At 44.2% G+C, this 22,106-nt stretch overlaps 1 pseudogene; it reads left to right on the top strand.

Annotated features, from left to right (window-relative positions):
- The window catches only part of LOC143172180 (FYN-binding protein 1-like), a 44,217-nt pseudogene extending 22,938 nt beyond the window's left edge, over positions 1–21,279 (top strand).
- Positions 21,280–22,106: the final 827 nt, after the last annotated feature.

The raw sequence follows: 22,106 nt of genomic DNA, 5'->3' as shown, positions 1-22,106 counted from the left end.
AGGCTGAACAGTCCCAGTTCCCTCAGCCGCTCCTCATAAGACTTGTTCTCCAGACCCCTCACCAGCCTCGTTGCCCTTCTCTGGACACGCTCCAGCACCTCGACATCCTTCTTGTAGTGAGGGGCCCAAAACTGAACACAGTATTCGAGGTGCGGCCTCACCAGGGCCGAGTACAGGGGCATGATCCCTTCCCTACTCCTGCTGGCCACACTATTTCTGACACAGGCCAGGATGCCATTGGCCTTCTTGGCCACCTGGGCACACTGCCAGCTCATATTCAGCCGGCTGTGGACCAATACCCCCAGGTCCTTTTCTGCGGGGCAGCTTTCCAGCCACTCTTCCCCAAGCCTGTAGCGCTGCATGGGGTTGTTGTGGCCCAAGTGCAGGACCCGGCACTTGGCCTTGTTGAACCTCATACAGTTGGCCTCGGCCCATCGATCCAGCCTGTCCAGGTCCCTCTGCAGAGCCTTCCTACCCTCGAGCAGATCAACACTCCCGCCCAACTTGGTGTCGTCTGCAATCTTACTGAGGGTGCACTCGATCCCCTCGTCCAGATCATTGATAAAGATATTAAACAAAACTGGCCCCAGTACTGAGCCCTGGGGAACACCACTCGTGACCGGCCGCCAACTGGAAGAGTACGCTCGTCCAAGCCATGAGCAGCCAGTTTCTCCAGGAGAATGCTGTGGGAAATGGTGTCAAAGGCTTTACTAAAGTCCAGGTAAACAACATCCACAGCCTTTCCCTCATCCACTAAGCGGGTCAAATCCAAGATGTTTCTCTAATTGTATAAATGACATCAGTGGATCTATGAGTATGATAAGGGGTTGATGATCTGGCTCCTGGGTTATAGCAAGGACATTAAAGGTCTGATCCATAAGATCAATGAAAATTATTAAAAGCACTTGCTTGATTTTTAAGGAGACTAAAATGACAAGAAGTTCAGTAAGACAGTTCACACGTAGTACTGGACAATACCAGCTGAGCACTTTGTAGTACTGGATGTAAAAAGATATTATGGAACTGGAGCATGTCTCATACGAGGAGAGGTTGAGAGAGATGGGACTGTTCAGCCTGGTGAAGGGAAGGCTCAGGGGGGATCTTATAATTGTTTATAAATAAATGGGAGGGTGTAAAGAAGACAGAGCCAGGCTCTTTCCAGTGATGCCCAGTGACAGTGTAAGAGGCAATGAGCAGAGACTGAAACACGTGAAATTGTGTCTGAACATCAGGAAACACTTTTTTACTGAGGGTGACCAAGCAAGGGAACAGGTTGCCCAAAGAGGTGGTGGAGTCTCCATCCATGGAGATCTTCAAAACTCAACTGGACACGGTCCTGGGCAACCTGGTCTAGCTGATCCTGCTTGGGCAGGGGGATTGGCCAAGATGATCTCAAGAGGTACTTTCCAATATCAGCTATCCTGTGATTCTGTGATACTTTGAAGTTTTGTAAATAAGTCTTTTGCATGGATCATTTTGTACATAGGAAAACAAATCTTGGTGAGGGCTGGGAGAAGGGTATTTTCTTGAGCATGTCCAGTCAATTAATTAATTTACACTGGCTTTTCATAAACCAATTTTTGCCTCAGCAAAACTGCAAGCTGTACCAGGCTTCTCACTGACAAGTGTCAAAGGTACAGCCGAATTTGTTTCACCAATGCTTCAGCCTTCAATGTTCACAGACCATTATTGGTCTGTGAAGAAGACCAAACAATAGAGGAAAATCAGTTCTGATCATTTAAATAAAATAAGAAAAAAATCAATGTGTTACAGATTTGAGGGGAAGCACACGAAAAACTGGGTTCACTCAGAAGCAGCAGAGTGGGGGATTTTCCATTCTCAAGAAACGCATGAGCTTTTTTCACCTTTGAGAAAATCCATTCATGTTCTCTTCTCATACAGGCAGTATGCCTGTCTAAAATTTCCCTCAGCAGAGACAGAGTTCCAACTGCTCTGCTGCAAGTTTCTCCTGAGCCAGTGCACCCAGGGGTATAACCAGATCTTTTTAGCGAAGATCCAGGGACAAGAGGATAACAATGCAGCTGCAGTGTGTCTACCAACCTGAAGCAAAATCAATGCAAACAAAGTGTCTCTTCCTCCTAATGACCTGTCAGAATCTTTATGTCATGGACTGCCCTAAAATATGCCACCAGACTGCAGTGGTCCCAAGGTTAGCTGAGAAAGGGAGCTTGCCCCCTGATCCCTGGAGTCTGCACAGAAAATTCTTCTGCTGTAGCTGAGAAGCAGATAAAGGTGAAGTTAACTTGACACCAGCTGAGGAGGATTTGGGGGGAGATCTGAGACAGATCTGAGATTTGTGTTTGTGTAGACAGATGGAGACTCAGGCTGAGGCTGCTTGGAATGAGACATTTCTTTGAAAGTTTTCAAAGATGATATAAAACAATTCAATCACACTGATTCTGAACCTTCTGTTAAACTCATCCCTTTACATCCTCTACGTGAGCTTTAAAACTCTCTCTGCCTAATTACATGGTTTCATTCATTTAGATGGATACATTAAAACTACCATGGTGGAGATAGATTGATTATGATTCTTTAAGAAGAAAGCAACAACCAGCTATCATCAGAGCTGCTGTGAAACATCCAGAGAGTGACCAAGAAGTGTATGATGATGTTGGAGAGCAAGACAGTATTAGCAGGTATGTATAAGAAACACATTAAAAGGAACCAATGATTCACCCCAGTCAGCCTAGACAGGGGAAGTTTTACAACAACAAAGCAGACTCTTGTCACAAAAGAACAGCAATTTATATCAGAAACATATAACTGAGCTATTCAAACTGAAGTAGTCAGAGGAACAAGAATGGATTCTGGAATCCAGCATCTATAAGGAGGACTCAACTCATACTCAGGAGGAATCCATACTATTGGAAGGGGAACTATAGCATCACAACACAAAAGAGAACAAAATGCAAAACATGCAGGATTACAAATCACCTGCAGGAAGTGCAATTCTCTTCCCTCCCTCTCTTTTCTTGTTCTGTCTTTTGAAGTCACATACTGCCTTTTCTAACATGCAAGAATAAAAGACTCTAAAAGCAATGGAAACACTCACTGCACTGGGGGACTCCTGATCACCCTCATTGCTCTCAAACTATGAGCCTTACTACCTCTTTCCCTTTGAAGAGAAGGGACTTCTGGAAGCATGACTAGGATGGCCCTTCAGAAGAGAGCATGGCTAATGTGTTTAGTCCTGAAAATAAGACCTATAAAATCCCATGAGATGGGTATGAGCTATACTTTTTTGACTTCATCAGAAGCTTCTCCTCTATGGCACAGTCTCACATGCATTTGCAATGCAGTGCTACATTGCAGACTCTCTACTTCAACGTGCCATATTTTTCACGTCAAATAGATCTGCAGCTAGGGAAGTGACGTCTCCAGCAGGGTATCAAACTTGCTGGCAGGGAAATATCCTTGTGACAAGAGTCAAGGCTATCACATGACCCAACATGACGGTGGTACCTCTGTTACCCAACCTCACATAAAAGTCTGCTTCTGTCACGCGATGCAACAAACCATGCTCATTCTCCATTACATGTCTTGATGTGCAGAAACACATACCCTGGGATTCGGATAAGAGATCTGCATATGGGTGTAGAGGATTTCAATGTGTAGGACAACTATCAACACTCAGACATTACCTGTATTTTAGTGCTTCCCAGCACCTTGACTTAGAGGCCTGGCTGGAATAAAGGGACCGCAGCTGGCTGGCTGCTGGGTGCAGCTGATCCTCAGCTGCTAGAACATCCCCATGAGCTCCAAAAACAGCGCTTGGAAAGATCTGCCTTCAGGCTGGCATTCTTTAAGCAACCAATATAGTTTTGCATCTGATATTTTTCCAGGTTGCTCAATATCAGTTTCCCTCCCTGCACATTGGTCTCATAGCATCGTAACCTAGCCAGAAGAGTTGCTTTAGTTGTTCTAGGTTTTAGGTAATCTGAGCATTAGGTACTTCATTGCAGAAGTATCTTTGGCCAATCCTTTTCACTATGGCAAGCATTACAATTAACCACCTCAATGCAAGGAATTTAGAAAATTTCTTGAATTCAAAAGCAAACAAGAATACTTACACTGTTGCATATTAAAATAACAGTATAAGGAACTTGGAAGGATGAATGAATGGCTCAGATTTGTTTAATCCTTTAAGCTATATTTTGACATTTTTATCTTCTCTAGTGATTAACAGCATTCTGTTCAGTTCATGAGCATGAATTGTTGGAAGGTCTGACATACATCAACATGTTTTGAAACCACTATAAGAATGCCATACTAAAAAAAGCCTCTTGACCAAATAGTATTATCTCATTATTGGCAGTATTGTTAATATTCCAAAATTAATAAATGACTAGGGCTGTTGTATTTCAGGATCTGTTGGCACAAGAGTTTAACAAATATCTTGTTTTGATGTGTAAGTTTAAGTAAGGCTTTGACCTGGAAATAATCTCAGTTACTATGAACCTATCAGGTTTTTTTCAATTACTATTAGAACACTGGGCTATTATGGAATCCTTGAAATGTTAGAAACATGCAGTTAGAGGTTTAAAGCATCACCCAATGAAAGCTAGTTGAGCAATAAATTCATTTGTTTACCATTTCATCTCATGAAAATCCCCTCATAAGGGATGAATCTAAAGGGTGCGGATGCACTCTCTAGTGTTCAGTCAGATTATATTTTTATTCCCATCAAGTTTGACTACATGGCCTCCTGAGATACCTTCCAACCTGAATTATCCTATGACCCTAAGTCATATTTTGTACTTTAGTTTAAAGATATCAACAGGAATATAAAATATATTCTAAATATAGTAAATCATTATAGCTGTAGACATCAGTTTGCATTTCCTTGAAAATGACACTTTATTGGAAATTGCTAACAGTTGCTAACAATTGCTAACAATTAGGACTGAATGTTCTGCTCATTAATTACAAAATACTGTGTTCTTTTTCTTTTTACATTAACTAAAGATGTTATTGATAACTCTCTTATTCCCCTTTAAATTATTGTGAATGATATTTTAAAATACTCTTTTCTGTTTTGTAATGAATTATTTCCAAGGAAAAAACAGAGTATTCTTTCCTGCTTTACCTGAATCTACTAAAAGTTAATCTTTCCTCATCTAAGAACTAATTCACTCATGAATTAGATGACACATTTTCTTTAGCAATAGTGAGAATGCAACTACTGTTTGGCTGTAAGAAATCGGTGTGAGTGTGGTGAAGACAGAGAGAAAAAAAGAACTGGCACATTTAGTTGTTGCCCATATAGAACACACAAGCATGTGCCTGAGCTTTCAGTGCAGAATTTGTAGTGTTCAGCTGGCAATGTAGACGAGTGCCAAAGCCAAAGGGTTTAGAACTAATAACCACAAAAGTGATGGGTGATCATGGTGTTTTCTTTTTCCAAAGGATGACTGGTTTTTTTTCTAATATGTCTCTCATGTTTGCTTTTCCAGTCAGAGTGGTGGTCAAAGTGGAGCTGGAAGTAAGTTCTACATATACTTTTGGGGGGGAGTTGTTTCTGTGTACCTTCAAATCCAGACCTCTGCAGCTTCCAAATAATGCAGTAATTATCCATAAGCATGCTAAATGTTAGCTAACAGGTAACAAACAAGGAGGTACAGTGGCCAAATTAGCTTTCTTTCCACTCATGGGAACTTGGGCAAGAAAGAAGTTTTGTCTTCAGATACTGTGAATCAGAAGCATGCTAGAAGATTACAGATCCTTAAATTATTTTGTGTGAAGGTAAATCATTCCATAAAACAGCACAGATATAATTGGCAAAATATTAACATGACCAAGAGGTTTTGTGCAGGAGAAATCCAGTTCTGAAATAGCCAGTAATACTACCAATTAAAGTTGCATTTTGCTGACAAAGTTAAGGGGAACTTCAGTTTCAGCAAAACACAAGTCCTCACCAATATGACTGCAGCAGTTCCACGCTGTCAAGAACACACATTCAAAACCAGTTTCCCCTTTGGTAGCACATATATTTATGTAGCATTCTCTGTTGATTACAAGAGCACAGCTCATCTTCTCAGCTTAGAGTTTAGATACTAGTCATGGCAGAAGCATCCCCTGGCAATGCTGAATGAAGCTGCTGCCAGCTAAGTACAGATTTCAGTGATCACTGACCAGTGGCTAGAACTGGACATGGAAACTGAGCTAACCCTGCACTGAAGGAGGTGGGGCTCAAAGGTCAGAACTGATACCAAAATGGGGAGCTTACATTGCACTTGCTGGGAGTGTTGATCTGATATCTTCAGTCATCACTAGTCACACACAAAAATTTAAAAGTCATCAGTCATCATAATGAATGGGCCAAACCCAGCCATTGAGAGTTTCATCAAATACAGTGTAAATGCATTTGTTTGCAGTATTCACGCTCTTGTTATTGGCAGTGTCATGTTTAAATGCTGTGGATGGCATTCCCAACTGGGATAAGTCTAAATCACTGTTTTAATAAATAGGCTGTGCTGGTTTAAAGAAAGATTCGATTTGCAAGGATATTGCACAAACTGCACACACATCTGACATACTTAAGAGGCCAGTAATGAATACCCTATTCAGCAGCATTAAATATAAGTGCATTAATTCACTGTTTGATCTGTTAAAGAGATGTTCCCATCTCCTTCTTCTGATCAAGAAATTTATGATGGGATTGATGATGAAGATGCTGTTACTAGGTATGTTTTTATATCATTTAAATAATTTGCTGCTTTATCAGAGTGTTTTCATTTTGGTTTTCAGTATTTTTGAATTAGGCATAATAATCAGCAAGTGGGTATACATCAGGATGGATTCGTGAAGCTAAAAAAAGGGGTTCTTTGGTCTTTTGGAGAAGTTTTGTTTTGTAATTAATTTTGGTATGTCAGCAAAAGAAGCTGCAATCATGAAAATCCCCAAATCCCCAACTAGACAGAATAGCTCTGAAATGAAAATAACAAACTAAAATGCTAGCTTGCTGAGTAACAACATGAAAGCAGAAAGCCAGTAGATGAATATCTATACCTACAAATATATCTAATATCTATAAATGACCTAAAATACATATTTCTAGTTTAGCATTTTAGACATTAAATGTCCTCACCTTGTGGTATATACATTGTTGGCATTAATGAGAATTATGTGCATCAATGGAGAATTTAAACTGGACCTTTTAAAAAGAATGTTACATTTTACATTGTGATAATTGCATGCATACTCCAAAGGTCTGTATTGCAGGATGAAGATAAGAATGATATCTGGTCCTGGGGAATCTTGAAGAGGCTAAAGGCCAAAGATGACAAAAAGTGAAGTGTACAAGAAAAAACAACCAAAGTCAATGGGGCAGAAGATAATGGAGATTTGTTGTAAGAGTCTGCCAGGAAATCACAGTGGACATTAACTAATTCTAATAAAGCATTGATCACATGCTACTAACATTTTCACAGCAGCCTAATGAATCACAAATCAAATTGCAACTCAGGATGATACTTTTCTGCAAAAACACTGACCTCCTTTCTTTTCACCTGCATAATATAATTACTCTCTTAACAAGCTGCATTTGTTGCATAAGTCTAGTAATTAAAATATACCAAAAAATTTTTTTGTTGAAGAGCACCAAAATAATCCATCATCTTTGTGCCACTCTGGTGATGTATGTTTGCTATATCCTCAGTTAAAATATACTTTTCTCACCAGTACAGTGTTGCTGAGATAAACTGGTAAATCTAGTCCCATTAATTCAAATTTTAGGAATAATATGCCAAGCAGAAAAATGCAAAGATTGTCTTCTCCCCATCTTGCCTAGAGGTTAGATCAGCAACTGGTGTTTTTACCACCATCTTCTCTCATTCAGTTCTGAACCAGTTTACTTTGATTCAGTTGTAAAAATACATTTAGTCCATGAATATTGTTGGTGTCAGCGGAGCTTCAAAATGTCTGGAGATTGCTTGGAGCCCTTGTGTTGCAAGTTTTTTAAATTATTTAAATGATGCAAAAGCCTATTAATGTGATATAAATACTTAATGAGCATCTTTTTTTTTCCCAGCATGTCTCCTTCAACAAAGCAGTTTGGAAAATGTAATTAATAGCCTATTGTTTAGTCTTCATATTGATTCCTGATCCTTTTTTCTGTATACATTACTCTCTGTCATGCTAGTCACAAAAACACATCCAAGGAAGGAAACAGAATTTCCCATTGCTTACCCAGTTCCAGCAAACAAATTTCAAATATTGTGACTGATTTGGCTACAGACAAGGAGATACAAATACATTGCAAGCTCTCTAGAAAACAATTTAATGTATTTTTTAAGAAGTCGTGATTTTTCTATGTGAGATTTCCACTAGTTCATTTTATTTGACATTAAGTATGAACAGATACACTTGGAAAGAAACACTTAATGCAAGACTTCAAAAATAGAGAGAGATGCTTGTTATTTATATCACTTGCGGTGTCTTTGTAAGAGAACATACACTCATAAATATCAGCTCAGCCATGGAATAAAAAGCAAGTTCTTACAATTTTTGAGGCTGTTGCCTGAACTGAGTTCTAAATCTTTTATCTCCTGCTGTGATTTTTCTAGCCATGGATTTGATGAGTTGAACTATTGCTTCCTTTCTACAAATATGCTGGATGTGATTCAAAGTATATTCTTGGGGTAAGAATTCTTTTCACTCCTTTGCCATTGCAATATGGCCTAAAAACTAACATACATGTGATTCATATGCACTTCTAGGCAACATTGCATTGACCAGAATGCTATAGAAGTGCCTGAGTGTACATTAAAATTAAACCCTAAAAATATACTTTGATGCAACCCAGTGGGAAATGGACTAATTAAAACAAAGATTAAAGGCTATCGCATTAGCCAACATGTGCTAAAACTTGCTTCAGCTTAAGAAGATTAAACTATAAGTGAATACCTATTATTATTAATAAAGAGTCTTATTCTGAAAAGGTTTTCTGGTGTATGTTTTGCATAGTAGATTGTGCAAAACAGAGAACCCACAGTTACTATAGATGATAAACGGCTACAGTACTTGCTGCAATTTCTTGTCAACTTAGCTACACTACCGTAGATTGTAATACAATGTATTCACTACTCAAGGATCACATAATAATTTTCCATTCTTTTAAACACTATTGTTTCAGATTGTGGAGACAATGTTTATGATGACGTAGATTCCTCAGACTTCCCTCCTCCACCGGCTGAACTCAAGCAAGTGAAAATGGAAATTACTCCCCTGATTAGAAATCTTTAATACACTGTGACACATTTTCAAAGTATTTACTAGAGGCAGATTGCTGCTAATGTATGCTTTATTTGGTATTGTCAGGTTGCCGTGGTTTAACCTCAGTCGGCAACTGAGCACCACACAGCCGCTCGCTCCCTCCCCCCACCCCCGGTGGGATGGGGGAGAGAATTGGAAGAGCACAAGTGAGAAAAACTCGTGGGTTGAGATAAAAACAGTTTAATAATTGAAATAAAATGATAATAATAATAATATGATAATAATAATAATACACAAAGCAAGTGATGCTCACCACCCGCCGACCGATGCCCAGCCAGTCCCCGAGCAGCGGCCCCCCCCGCCAGTTTTCCCCAGTTTATGTACTGAGCATGACGTCACATGGTATGGAATGTCCCTTTGGTCAGTTTGGCTGTGCCCCTCTCCCAGCTTCTTGTGCACCTCCAGCCTTCTCAGTCGGTAGAGCATGGAAAACTAAAAAGTCCTTGGCTAGTGTAAGCATTACCTAGCAACAACTAAAACATCAGTGCGTTATCAACATTGTTCTCACCCTAAATCCAAAACACTGTACCAGCTACTAGAAAGGAAATTAACTCTATCCCTGCCGAAACCAGGACAATATCCACCCCTTATTCTATACCATCTACGTCATGCTCAAGTCTCATATTTTCCAGTACATTTTCATTAATCACCACCCCCCTTTTTTTTTTTAATATATATATACACACACACACACACAGAGATATCATTCCCTTCGTCTGTGGGCCATCCCTCTAAAACATTCGGTGAGTTTATCTAGTCCATGACTTCGGGCTCCATCTGTCATAATAATCTTTCAGGGCAGGAAAAATGGAGATGGTATGTGGTGTTGGATTGTTTCATGTTGAAGTCAGTTCTGGTACCATCATCACTGTGCTTTGCTTGGTTTCACTGAAGTTATTCTTCATTAGTCTGGGTGATTCTTATTGTAATAACATTAGTATGGCATATAATATTATTAGTATGATTAGTATATCTGTGTATTATTAGTATAACTATTATAACTATAATTAGTACTTAACATCACATAATTCAGATCATTGGCTATTCTCACCCAAAATCAAATCCCCTTGAGGTACACATCGGACTTCCCCATCCTTCCGCATTATCCACCAAGTGCACCCAGGTCCTTGAGCAAAAGCAATCCCGCGGATGGGTTTGCCTTTGCCCGAAGCAGGAATAACCCAAACTGTTTTCCCCAACATATTTTTTATGTGCACTACAGGGACTTCATTCCCATCTACAGTACGTAAAAGTTCTGACTGGGCAGGGCCAGCTCGATTGGCAGATCCCCTCGTGTTGACTAACCAGGTGGCCTTTGCTAAATGCGTATCCCAATGTTTGAATGTCCCACCACCCATTGCTCTCAGCGTAGTCTTTAACAGTCCATTGTATCGTTCAATTTTCCCAGAGGCTGGTGCATGACAGGGGATGTGATATACCCACTCAATGCCGTGCCCTTTGGCCCAGGTGTCTATGAGGTTGTTTCGGAAATGAGTCCCGTTGTCTGACTCAATTCTTTCTGGGGTGCCATGTCGTCATAGGACTTGCTTTTCAAGGCCCAGGATAGTGTTCCGGGCAGTGGCATGGGACACGGGATATGTTTCCAGCCATCCGGTGGCTGCCTCCACCATTGTAAGCACGTGGCGCTTGCCTTGGCGGGTTTGTGGGAGTGTGATATAATCGATCTGCCAGGCCTCCCTATATTCATATTTCAGCCATCGTCCTCCATACCAGAGAGGCTTTAACCGCTTGGCTTGCTTGACTGCAGCGCATGTTTCACATTCATGGATAACCTGCGCAATAGTGTCCATGGTCAAGTCCACCCCTCGATCACGAGCCCATCTGTATGTTGCATCTCTTCCTTGGTGACCTGAGGTGTCATGGGCCCACCGAGCTAGAAATCATTCACACTTATGTTGCCAGTCCAGATCCACCTGAGCCACTTCAGTCTTAGCAGCCTGATCCACCTGCTGGTTGTTTTGATGTTCTTCAGTGGCCCGACTCTTGGGTACGGGAGCATCCACGTGACGGACTTTTACAACCAGGTTCTCCACCCGGGCAGCAATATCTTGCCACAATGCAGCAGCCCAGATGGGTTTGCCTCTGCGCTGCCAGTTGCTCTGCTTCCATTGCTGCAACCACCCCCACAGGGCATTTGCCACCATCCATGAGTCAGTCCAGAGAGAGAGCACTGGCCACTTTTCTCGGTCAGCAATGTCTAAAGCCAGCTGGATGGCCTTTACTTCTGCAAATGGGCTCGATTCACCTTCTCCTTCAGCAGTTTCTACATCCTGTCGCATGGGACTCCATACAGCAGCTTTCCACCTCTGATGCTTTCCCACAAGACGGCAGGGCATATTGCTTCTCATTTTCTGGTAGTTCATTATACATGGGAGCCTCCTCAGCACGCGTCACCTCCTCCTCTGGCGATATTCCAAAATCTTTGCCCTCTGGCCAATCCATGATCATTTCCAGGATTCCTGGGCGACTGGGGTTTCCTATTTGAGCCCGTTGTGTGATCAGTGCGACCCACTTACTCCATGTAGCATCAGTTGCATGATGTGTACAGGGGACCCTCCCTCTGAACATCCAGCCCAGCACCGGCAGTCGGGGTGCCAGGAGGAGCTGTGCTTCAGTGCTGATCATAGAATCATAGAATCATTGAGGTTGGAAAAGACCTCTAAGATCATCGAGTCCAATCGTCGACCCAACACCACCATGCCCACTAAACCATGTCCCTAAGCGCCTCATCTACGCGTCTTTTAAAAACCTCCAGGGATGGGGACACCACCACTTCCCTGGGCAGCCTGTTCCAATGTTTCACCACTCTTTCAGTAAAGAAATTTTTCCTTACATCCAATCTAAACCTCCCCTGCCGCAACTTGAGGCCATTTCCTCTCGTCCTATCGCTTGTTACTTCGGAGAAAAGACCAACACCCACCTCGCTACAACCTCCTTGCAGGTAGTTGTAGAGAGCGATGAGGTCTCCCCTCAGCCTCCTTTTCTCCAGGCTGAACAGTCCCAGTTCCCTCAGCCGCTCCTCATAAGACTTGTTCTCCAGACCCCTCACCAGCCTCGTTGCCCTTCTCTGGACACGCTCCAGCACCTCAACGTCCTTCTTGTAGTGAGGGGCCCAAAACTGAACACAGCATTCGAGGTGCGGCCTCACCAGGGCCGAGTACAGGGGCACGATCACTTCCCTACTCCTACTGGCCACACTATTTCTGATACAGGCCAGGATGCCATTGGCCTTCTTGGCCGCCTGGGCACACTGCCGGCTCATGTTCAGCTGGCTGTCGACCAACACCCCCAGGTCCTTTTCTGCGGGGCAGCTTTCCAGCCACTCTTCCCCAAGCCTGTAGCGCTGCATGGGGTTGTTGTGGCCGAAGTGCAGGACCCGGCACTTGTCCTTGTTGAACCTCATACAGTTGGCCTCGGCCCATCGATCCAGCCTGTCCAGGTCCCTCTGCAGAGCCTTCCTACCCTCGAGCAGATCAACACTCCCACCCAACTTGGTGTCGTCTGCAAACTTACTGAGGGTGCACTCAATCCCCTCATCCAGATCATCAATAAAGATATTAAACAAGACCGGCCCCAGTACTGAGCCCTGGGGAACACCGCTCGTGACCGGCCGCCAACTGGATGTAACTCCATTCACCACAACTCTCTGGGCCCGGCCATCCAGCCAGTTTTTGACCCAGCGCAGAGTCCACCTATCTAAGCCGTGAGCCGCCAGCTTCTCTAGGAGAATGCTGTGGGAGACAGTGTCAAAGGCCTTGCTGAAGTCCAGGTAGACCACATCCACAGCCTTTCCCTCATCCACTAGGCGGGTCACCTGGTCATAGAAGGAGATCAGGTTGGTCAAGCAGGACCTGCCTCTCATGAATCCGTGCTGGCTAGGCCGGATCCCCTGGTTGTCCCACTCATGCCTTGTGAGCGCCCTCAAGATGAGCCGCTCCATAATCTTCCCCGGCACCGAGGTCAGGCTGACAGGCCTGTAGTTCCCCGGATCCTCCTTCCGGCCCTTCTTGTGGATGGGCGTCACATTGGCAAGCCTCCAGTCTTCCGGGACCTCCCCCGTTAACCAGGACTGCTGATAAATGATGGAGAGCGGCTTGGCGAGCACCTCCGCCAGCTCCCTCAGCACTCTCGGGTGGATCCCATCCGGCCCCATAGACTTGTGAGTGTCCAGGTGGCATAGCAGGTCATTGACTGCTTCCTCCTGGATTACGGGGGGTTCATCCTGCTCGCCGTCCCCGTCTTCCAGCTCGGGGGGCCGAGTACCCTGAGGATAACTGGTCTGCCTGTTAAAGACTGAGGCAAAGAAGGCATTGAGTACCTCAGCCTTTTCCTCATCCTCAGTGACAATGTTCCCTCTTGCATCCAATAAAGGATGGAGATTCTCCTTGGCTCTCTTCTTGTCATTAATATATTTGTAAAAGCTTTTTTTGTTGTCTTTAACGACAGCGGCCAGATTGCGTTCTAGCTGGGCTTTTGCCTTTCTCATTTCCTCTCTGCACGACCTAACAAGATCCCTGTACTCTTCTTGAGTCGCCTGCCCCTTCTTCCACAAGCGGTAAACTCTCCTTTTTTTCCTGAGTCCCAGCAAGAGCTCCCCGTTCAGCCAGGCCGGTCGTCTTCCCCGCCCATTCTTCTTACGGCGTACAGGGACAGCCTGCTCCTGCGCCTTTAAGACTTCCTTCTTGAAGATCGTCCAGCCTTCCTGGACCCCTTTGCCCTTCAGGACCGTCTCCCACGGGACTCTCTCAACCAGCGTCCTGAACAGGCCAAAGTCCGCCCTCCGGAAGTCCATGGTTGTGGTTTTGCTGCCCCCCTTCCTTACTTCACCAAGAATCGAGAATTCTATCATTTCATGGTCGCTAAGCCCAAGACGGCCTCCGACCACCACATCTCCCACCAGTCCTTCTCTGTTTGTAAACAGCAGGTCGAGCGAGGCACCTCCCCTGGTAGGCTCACTTACCAGCTGTGCCAGGAAGTTGTCTTCCACACACTCCAGGAACCTCCTAGACTGCTTCCTCTCTGCCGTGTTGTATTTCCAGCAGACGTCCGGGAAGTTGAAGTCCCCCACGAGAACAAGGGCTAGCGATTGAGAAACTTCTGCCAGCCGCTTATAGAACGCTTCATCCGTCCCTTCATCCTGGTTGGGTGGTCTATAACAGACTCCCAGCAGGATATCTGCCTCGTTGGCCTTCCCCCTCATCCTTACCCATAGACACTCAACCGTACCATCATCACAATCGTTGAGCTCTATACAATCAAAACACTCCCTAACATACAGGGCCACCCCACCGCCTCTCCTTCCTCGCCTGTCCCTTCTGAAGAGTCTGTAGCCATCCATTGCAGCACTCCAGTCATGAGAGTCACCCCACCATGTTTCTGTGAGGGCGACTAAGTCATATCTCTCCCGCTGCACAATGGCTTCCAGCTCCTCCTGCTTGCCGCCCATGCTGCGTGCATTGGTGTATATGCACTTGAGCTGGGCTATCGATTTCGCCCCCGGCATCGGCACGCCACCCCTCGGCTCATCTCTAGCGAGCCTGGTTTTATCCCCTTCCCCCTTCGAACCTAGTTTAAAGCCCTCTCAATGAGCCCTGCCAATTCATGAGCCATGATCCTTTTTCCCTTGTGAGACAGCTGGACTCCGTCTGTCACCAGCAGGCCCGGTGCCATGTAAACCTCCCCATGATCAAAAAAGCCAAAATTCCTCCGACGGCACCAGCCCCTGAGCCACGCGTTGATCAGGTGTGTTTTCCTGCTCCTTTCAGTATCCTTCCCTGCCACTGTAGGGATAGAGGAAAACACTACCTGTGCTCCCGATCCTTGAACCAGTCGCCCCAGTGCCCTGAAGTCCCTTTTGATCGCTGCAGGATCACTTCCGAAGCAGCTCGAACCCCTTCATATGCTGCTAATATCTCTTTTTCAGTTGGAGTATAGCGGGCCTCGGATCCTCTGTAGCCCCGACTCCAAAACCCTAGGGGTCGACCTCGAGTCTCCCCTGGTGCTTTCTGCCAGAGGTTCCAGGTAGGGCCGTTCTCCCCAGCTGCGGTGTAGAGCGCATTTTTTACATCTTGCCCTGCCCAGACTGGCCCAAGGGCTACTGCGTGAACTATCTCCTGTTTAATTTGTTCAAAAGCTTGTCGTTGCTCAGGGCCCCATTTGAAATCGTTCTTCTTTCGGGTCACTTGATAGAGAGGGTTTACAATCAGACTGTAATTTGGAATATGCATTCTCCAAAAACCCACAACGCCTAAGAAAGCTTGTGTTTCCTTTTTGCTAGTTGGTGGAGACATGGCTGTTATTTTGTTGATCACATCCATTGGGATCTGACGACGTCCATCTTGCCATTTTATTCCTAAAAACTGCATCTCCTGTGCAGGTCCCTTGACCTTACTTGGTTTTATGGCAAAACCGGCCTTCAGCAGGATTTGGACTATTTCCTTCCCTTTTTCAAAAACTTCTCCTGCTGTGTTGCCCCGTATGATGATGTCATCAATGTATTGCAGGTGTTCTGGAGCCTCACCCTGTTCCAGCGCAGTCTGGATCAGTCCATGGCAAATGGTGGGGCTGTGTTTCCACCCCTGGGGCAGTCGGTTCCAGGTGTACTGGACGCCCCTCCAAGTGAAAGCAAATTGTGGCCTGCACTCTGCTGCCAAAGAGATTGAGAAAAACGCATTAGCAATATCAATTGTGGCATACCACTTGGCTGCCTTTGACTCCAGTTCGTATTGAAGTTCTAGCATGTCTGGCACAGCAGCACTCAGCGGTGGCGTGACCTCATTTAGGCCACGATAGTCTACTGTTAGTCTCCACTCTCCATTCGACTTCCGCACTGGCCATATGGGACTGTTAAAGGGTGAGCGGTTCTTGCTGATCACTCCTTGGCTCTCCAGTCGACGAATCAGCTCATGAATGGGAACCAGGGAGTCTCGGTTGGTGCGATATTGCCGCCGGTGCACCGTGGTGGTAGCGATTGGCACCTGTTGGTCTTCGACCTTCAGCAACCCCACAACAGAGAGGTCCTCCGAGAGACCAGGCAAGGTGGACAGCTGTTTAATTTCTTCCGTCTCCAAGGCAGCTATACCAAAAGCCCACCGGTACCCTTTTGGGTCCTTGAAATACCCTCTCCTGAGGTAGTCTATGCCAAGGATACACGGAGCCTCTGGGCCAGTCACAATGGGGTGCTTCTGCCACCCATTCCCAGTTAGACTTACTTCGGCTTCCAATACAGTTAGCTGTTGGGATCCCCCTGTCACCCCAGAAATACAGATGGGTTCTGCCCCTATATAGCTTGATGGCATTAGGGTACACTGTGCACCGGTGTCCACTAGAGCCTTATACTTCTGTGGGTCTGATGTGCCAGGCCACCGAATCCACACAGTCCAGTAAACCCGGTTGTCCCTTTCCTCCCCCTGGCTGGAGGCAGGGCCCCTCTAATCCTCATCACAGTACTCATTTCTCATTTCTTGTACATACGAGTCAGAAGTCAATTCATTAAGATCAGGAGTAAGATCAGCCCTTCTACTCTGTCTGGGGAACTGCCTGCTGGAAACTGGAGCAGCAATTTTCCTGGAAGAACCCCCTTTTGTGATTGTTTTCCCTTGCAATTCACGTACCCGTGCCCCTAGGGCTGCAGTAGGTTTCCCATCCCACTTCCTCATGTCCTCTCCATGGTCACACAGGTAAAACCATAGGGTGCCCCGTGGTGTGTACCCCTTATACTCTCTCTCTTGAGCAAAAGAACGCTGACTCCTAATAGCCGAGATATTGGTCCATACAGGTGGGGAGTAGGACCTATCCTCTCTGAGTTGCTGGATGTCCCAGGACAGTTTCTCCACAGCCGAGACGAGGGAGGAAGAAAGACTTTCCTCATATTGCCGGAGTTGACTAGCCAATTCATCCACTGTTTGTCCCTCTCCATCTTTCCAGGTCATCACTGCCAATGAATTGGCGTATGACGATGGTGAGCTCCTTATAAACTTCCGCCACATGGGTCGTGTGTACTTGACTTCATCTGGATCTTTGGATAGTTGTTCATTGTTCAGGTCATCATAAATCACCTCCAGCACAGCTAATTCTCTCAGGAACTGGATACCCTTCTCCATGGTGGCCCACTTGCTTGGGCGACATATGACATCTTCCTTGAAGGGATACCTTTCCTTCACGCTTGACAGGAGTCGCCTCCAAAGGCTGAGGATACGTGTCCCTTTTCCAATTGCTTTGTCAATGCCCCCTTCCCTAGAAAGGGATCCCAGCTGCTTGGCTTCCCTACCCTCTAATTCTAGGCTACTGGCTCCATTATCCCAGCATCGGAGCAGCCAGGTGACAATATGCTTGCCTGGACGACGGCTGAAATCTTTTCATATATCTCGCAGCTCACTCAGGGATAGAGATCGTGTGGTCACTGCCTCGTTTATGAGTTCTTCCTCTTCTTCCTCCCTGATCAGCGGCTGTCTCTCCTCCTCCCGTTCTCGTGATGGCCCTTCTCCAGGGTATTCGTACATTTCTTCCTCCGCTTCCCTTTTAGAAGAAGTTTCTTCCTCCCTTACTAAAGGAGCCGACTTCCGCTTCCAAGATTTCTTCTTGTGTACAGGGGCGACTGATAGCGGCACAGGCTGGTTCTTTGGTTCAGCCACAGGGCGTGTCGCTGGGGTCTGAGTGGCCGCAGTGCATGTCACCAGAGTCTGAGTGGCCGCAGGGCGTGTTGTTTTATTGTCAGAGCCAGAGACCTTGTCTTCCCTTTGAGGATACTGAATGGTGTTGAACAGGGCTCGGTAGGCATGGGCCAGGCCCCAGCACGTTGCAATGATCTGCATCTCTCTGGAGTTGCCAGGGTGACAGCATACTTTGTCCAAATATTCTACTAACTTTTCAGGACTCTGCACTTGCTCAGGGGTGAAGTTCCAAAACACAGTGGGTGCCCATTGGCCTAGGTACTTGCCCATCTTGTCCCACACACCCTGCCACTCATAACTATTCAGCCTTGGGGCAGATCTCTGGATGATATTCTTAAATTCCTTATTAACTTTAGACAAAACCAAAACAATATTGCCAAGAAGTATTAATAGAAGTATCTTAACTACCCACAGATGTTCAAGATACTGAAAAGTTACTGTAATGAAGGAGGAAACATCATAGAAGAAGATAGTGACACTGCCATTCTGCATTTCCTCCGTAAAAAACCTCTCAGAAAAGTTACTGCAACTGCTAGTTGTCTCCTTGAAATGGTATCCGTGGTACAGTAACGGCTTCATTGTGAAACCTACATACCACACTAACGTCAAGGTCAATGTTCTAAAAACAAACCTCACAAGCGAGACATCACTATTCACTGCAGACCACAGCAAACTGCAAAAACCAACACCAATCTTTAACATGTACAGCAGGAAAAAGAGCACGATGCAGATTATACAAATCAATATCAAGAACAGAGCAACCAACATTGTGACCCTCAACTATTAACAGATATAAGTTCCTTAATACACTCCGGTTAATCTGTTATTATCTCAAACCCTTCGAGCCCCACGTTGGGTGCCAAAAAGGACTGGTGTGGTTTAACCTCAGTTGGCAACTGAGCACCACGCAGCCGCTCGCTCACTCCCCCCACCCCCGGTGGGATGGGGGAGAGAATTGGAAGAGCACAAGTGAGAAAAACTCGTGGGTTGAGATAAAAAGTTTAATAATTGAGATAAAATGATAATAATAATAATGTAATAATGATAATAATAATACACAAAGCAAGTGATGCACAGTACAATTGCTCACCACCCGCCGACCGATGCCCAGCCAGTCCCTGAGCAGCGGCCCCCCCGGCCAGCTTTCTCCAGTTTATGTACTGAGCATGATGTCACATGGTATGGAATGTCCCTTTGGCCAGTTTGGCTGTGCCCCCTCCCAGCTTCTTGTGCACCTCCAGCCTTCTCAGTCGGTAGAGCATGGGAAACTAAAAAGTCCTTGGCTAGTGTAAGCATTACCTAGCAACAACTAAAACATCGGTGTGTTATCAACTTTGTTCTCATTCTAAATCCAAAACACAGCACTGTACCAGCTACTAGGAAGGAAATTAACTCTATCCCTGCCGAAACCAGGACACAGGTTTTGTAGTTCTCATAACCCTACTGTTGACAATGGCAGTTGAATGCTCCCTGCCTCCATTTCAGATTGAAATAATAATTAGACTATAGAATAAACAAGCATGCTTTGAATTTCAGCAAATTCAGCCCATGACGGACAAGAGGTAGAAATGAATGCATGGCCTAAAGTTTCTTCATTATAGATTCTCTGCATGCAGTCCTCTTCCTATCAATATTTGGGGACTGTTAGGATAAGTACTATCTGTGATCTCAGCTGCTGCAATATTTTATGAGAAAAGGAGATAGTGCCCTGTTTTATAAGTATGAAACACATCTGGAGGTGTAAAGTTCAACTTGTAAAACTTTTATCCCTGGACCAGGAAGTCATCGCCATCTCTGGAGCACAGATGCCTTATGAGCACAGGTGCATCTGTGGAGATGACTGCAATGTCACATTCTGTTGTCACTGACTTCACTCAGGTGGAGCTACAAAGTGCACTACAATAATCTAGTCTGGAGGCATTAAAACAGAGAGAGCTCTTTGAACTGTATATCCAAAGGAGAAGACGTGGCCCACCTTAAATCTAGGTTATTTCACACACACACATATACATTCATCATCAATGAAACTGTCATCCACAACTCCTACAGAGATCAGGAAAGATCAGAAAGTAGAGTCAGACTTTAAATTCCCAGGTACAGCATCAGGAAGGGCAGTTAGGACATTAAACCCTTCTGTGCTCATTGGCAGAAGTCAACAGAATCAGGGATGTAGAAAAAACAACAGAACTTGAAATAGGTCATGTAATGCAGATCCCCCAGAGTAGCAAGGTCTTCTATGGGCACATAGGACTAACACAGCTGCTGTACGAAAGGCTAAGACGTTCCAGCTGCCTCCACAGTGGGATGTGTTATTCAGCCTATTGCCCAAAGATACATAGACTTCACAAAAATTGCCCCTTGCCTAGAGATTCTAAAGTGATGGGTATCATTTACCTAAACTATTTTTGGTAGATGTAAAGTTCTCATTGCTGTAGTAGCTAGATACTTTGAATAATTTTCCATATTCACTGATGTAATAGATATATTAATATCAGAACTCATTAAAAAAGTAGGAAAGACAACCCCAACTTTTTATTTCTTTTGAAATCAAATCTATAATGTATTATCCATATTAGTTTTGTAGAGCAAAGAAAACATACTAAAGACATGTGAAGGTAAATGCATTTTCACTAAAATTATCAGAAAGGTTGTCAATACCTCAGATGTGCTGCTAATTTTCTTTTTATCTGTAACCTCTTGTTTTAGTTCATCAAAACCAGCAAGCCTTGAAAACATAAATCAGATTAAAAAGATGCACAAAAGCTTAAAAAGATGGAAAGAGAAGAGAAAGAGTTCAGAAAAAAGTTCAAAGTAAGTTTTGTTCACATAAAATATAAAGACTAAAATATATGTATGGTGTCCTCTAATTTGTACCCCTAATTTGTAAATAATCCATTATTTTGCCTTTGAAAGGTAAGTTATTACTACTTGTAAAAGTAGTGATCTGAGAATTTGTAAGTGCAAATGGTAAGCATGGGCACATACTACACAGCATAAATAATTATTTGCCTAATTTTCAAAAATTTAGTAATAAATGGGAATATATTGTTATAAAAATGCCTGATCATAACCTTTACATTGATGGTTTTTATCCAGCATCTCTTTATTTTATTTTTGCAGTTTGAAGGTGAAATTAAAGTTCTTTACTACCACAGTCCAGGATTTGCCCCAGAGAAGATGGGGATCTAAAGACTTACAAGTTAAACCAGGGGAGTCTCTTGAAATTATAGAAAGTACAGATGATACCAAGATCCCGTGCAGGAATGAAGGAAAATGTAAGTTTTATTAAAAAGCTGTAGTAGAAATCAAATTGTCAGAGAATGATTGTTTAGTACATAACTTGAGTCAGGATGTGTAAAAAACCCTCTTCCCTGTCATATTAGAGCAGAGACTAATACTTGTCATTTTCCTTGCCTGGTGGTTGACAAGATGTAGATTGTTGCTATTTTATTATTCTGTTTTAAGAGCGGCTTGCCTTAAAAAACTTAAAACTCCAATAGGCAAGAGATGATACCAAATGTGAGAAAGAACAACTTAGTTATGTAAATCTTGCTTTGCATCAACTAAGATTAGCAGATGGTTTTGTTGCTTCTGTCTCCCTCCATTTGCCAAAAAGATTATAGATATGAGACTCCACAGAATCCAGTAAAACAGTAAAATCCTTACTGCACCTCTGGGAAGCACTTGTCCATTGATTGCAGCCAAGGAAAAATCAATGACAATATTCTTACTTTGGATTGCCAGAGCTTGAGTTTAATCTTTTCAACAAGCTGGGGGAAAACTACACTAGGAGTCTTCCCCCCAGCCCCCAGCTGATCCAAGGCATATGTCCTCGTTGGCATGCCTGCCTGTTTTGGGAGCTGTGTGAGGCTTTTCAGTGTTTCTTTGAAACCCTTGGCCAGGGTGTGCATTGGCAGAAATTTTTGCATTTTTTGAGAAGTCTGGACCATCTACTGCTGGTTTCGATTTCTTAATGTGCTTCTTTTACAATACTTTTCAAATCTCCTAATGAAAACTCACTTTGTGTAGGAATAGACTATGCTCAAAGTAGCAGCATCCTTCTGCTCACCTTTACCTTTTACCACTGACCTATGTAGAAGACAGTCCAATGCCATA

The sequence above is a fragment of the Aptenodytes patagonicus genome, chromosome W (assembly GCF_965638725.1).
Source record: "Aptenodytes patagonicus chromosome W, bAptPat1.pri.cur, whole genome shotgun sequence".
Classification (NCBI taxonomy): domain Eukaryota; kingdom Metazoa; phylum Chordata; class Aves; order Sphenisciformes; family Spheniscidae; genus Aptenodytes; species Aptenodytes patagonicus.
Note: the sequence above shows the minus strand (reverse complement) of the source record. Positions and strands in the feature narration are given on the sequence as shown.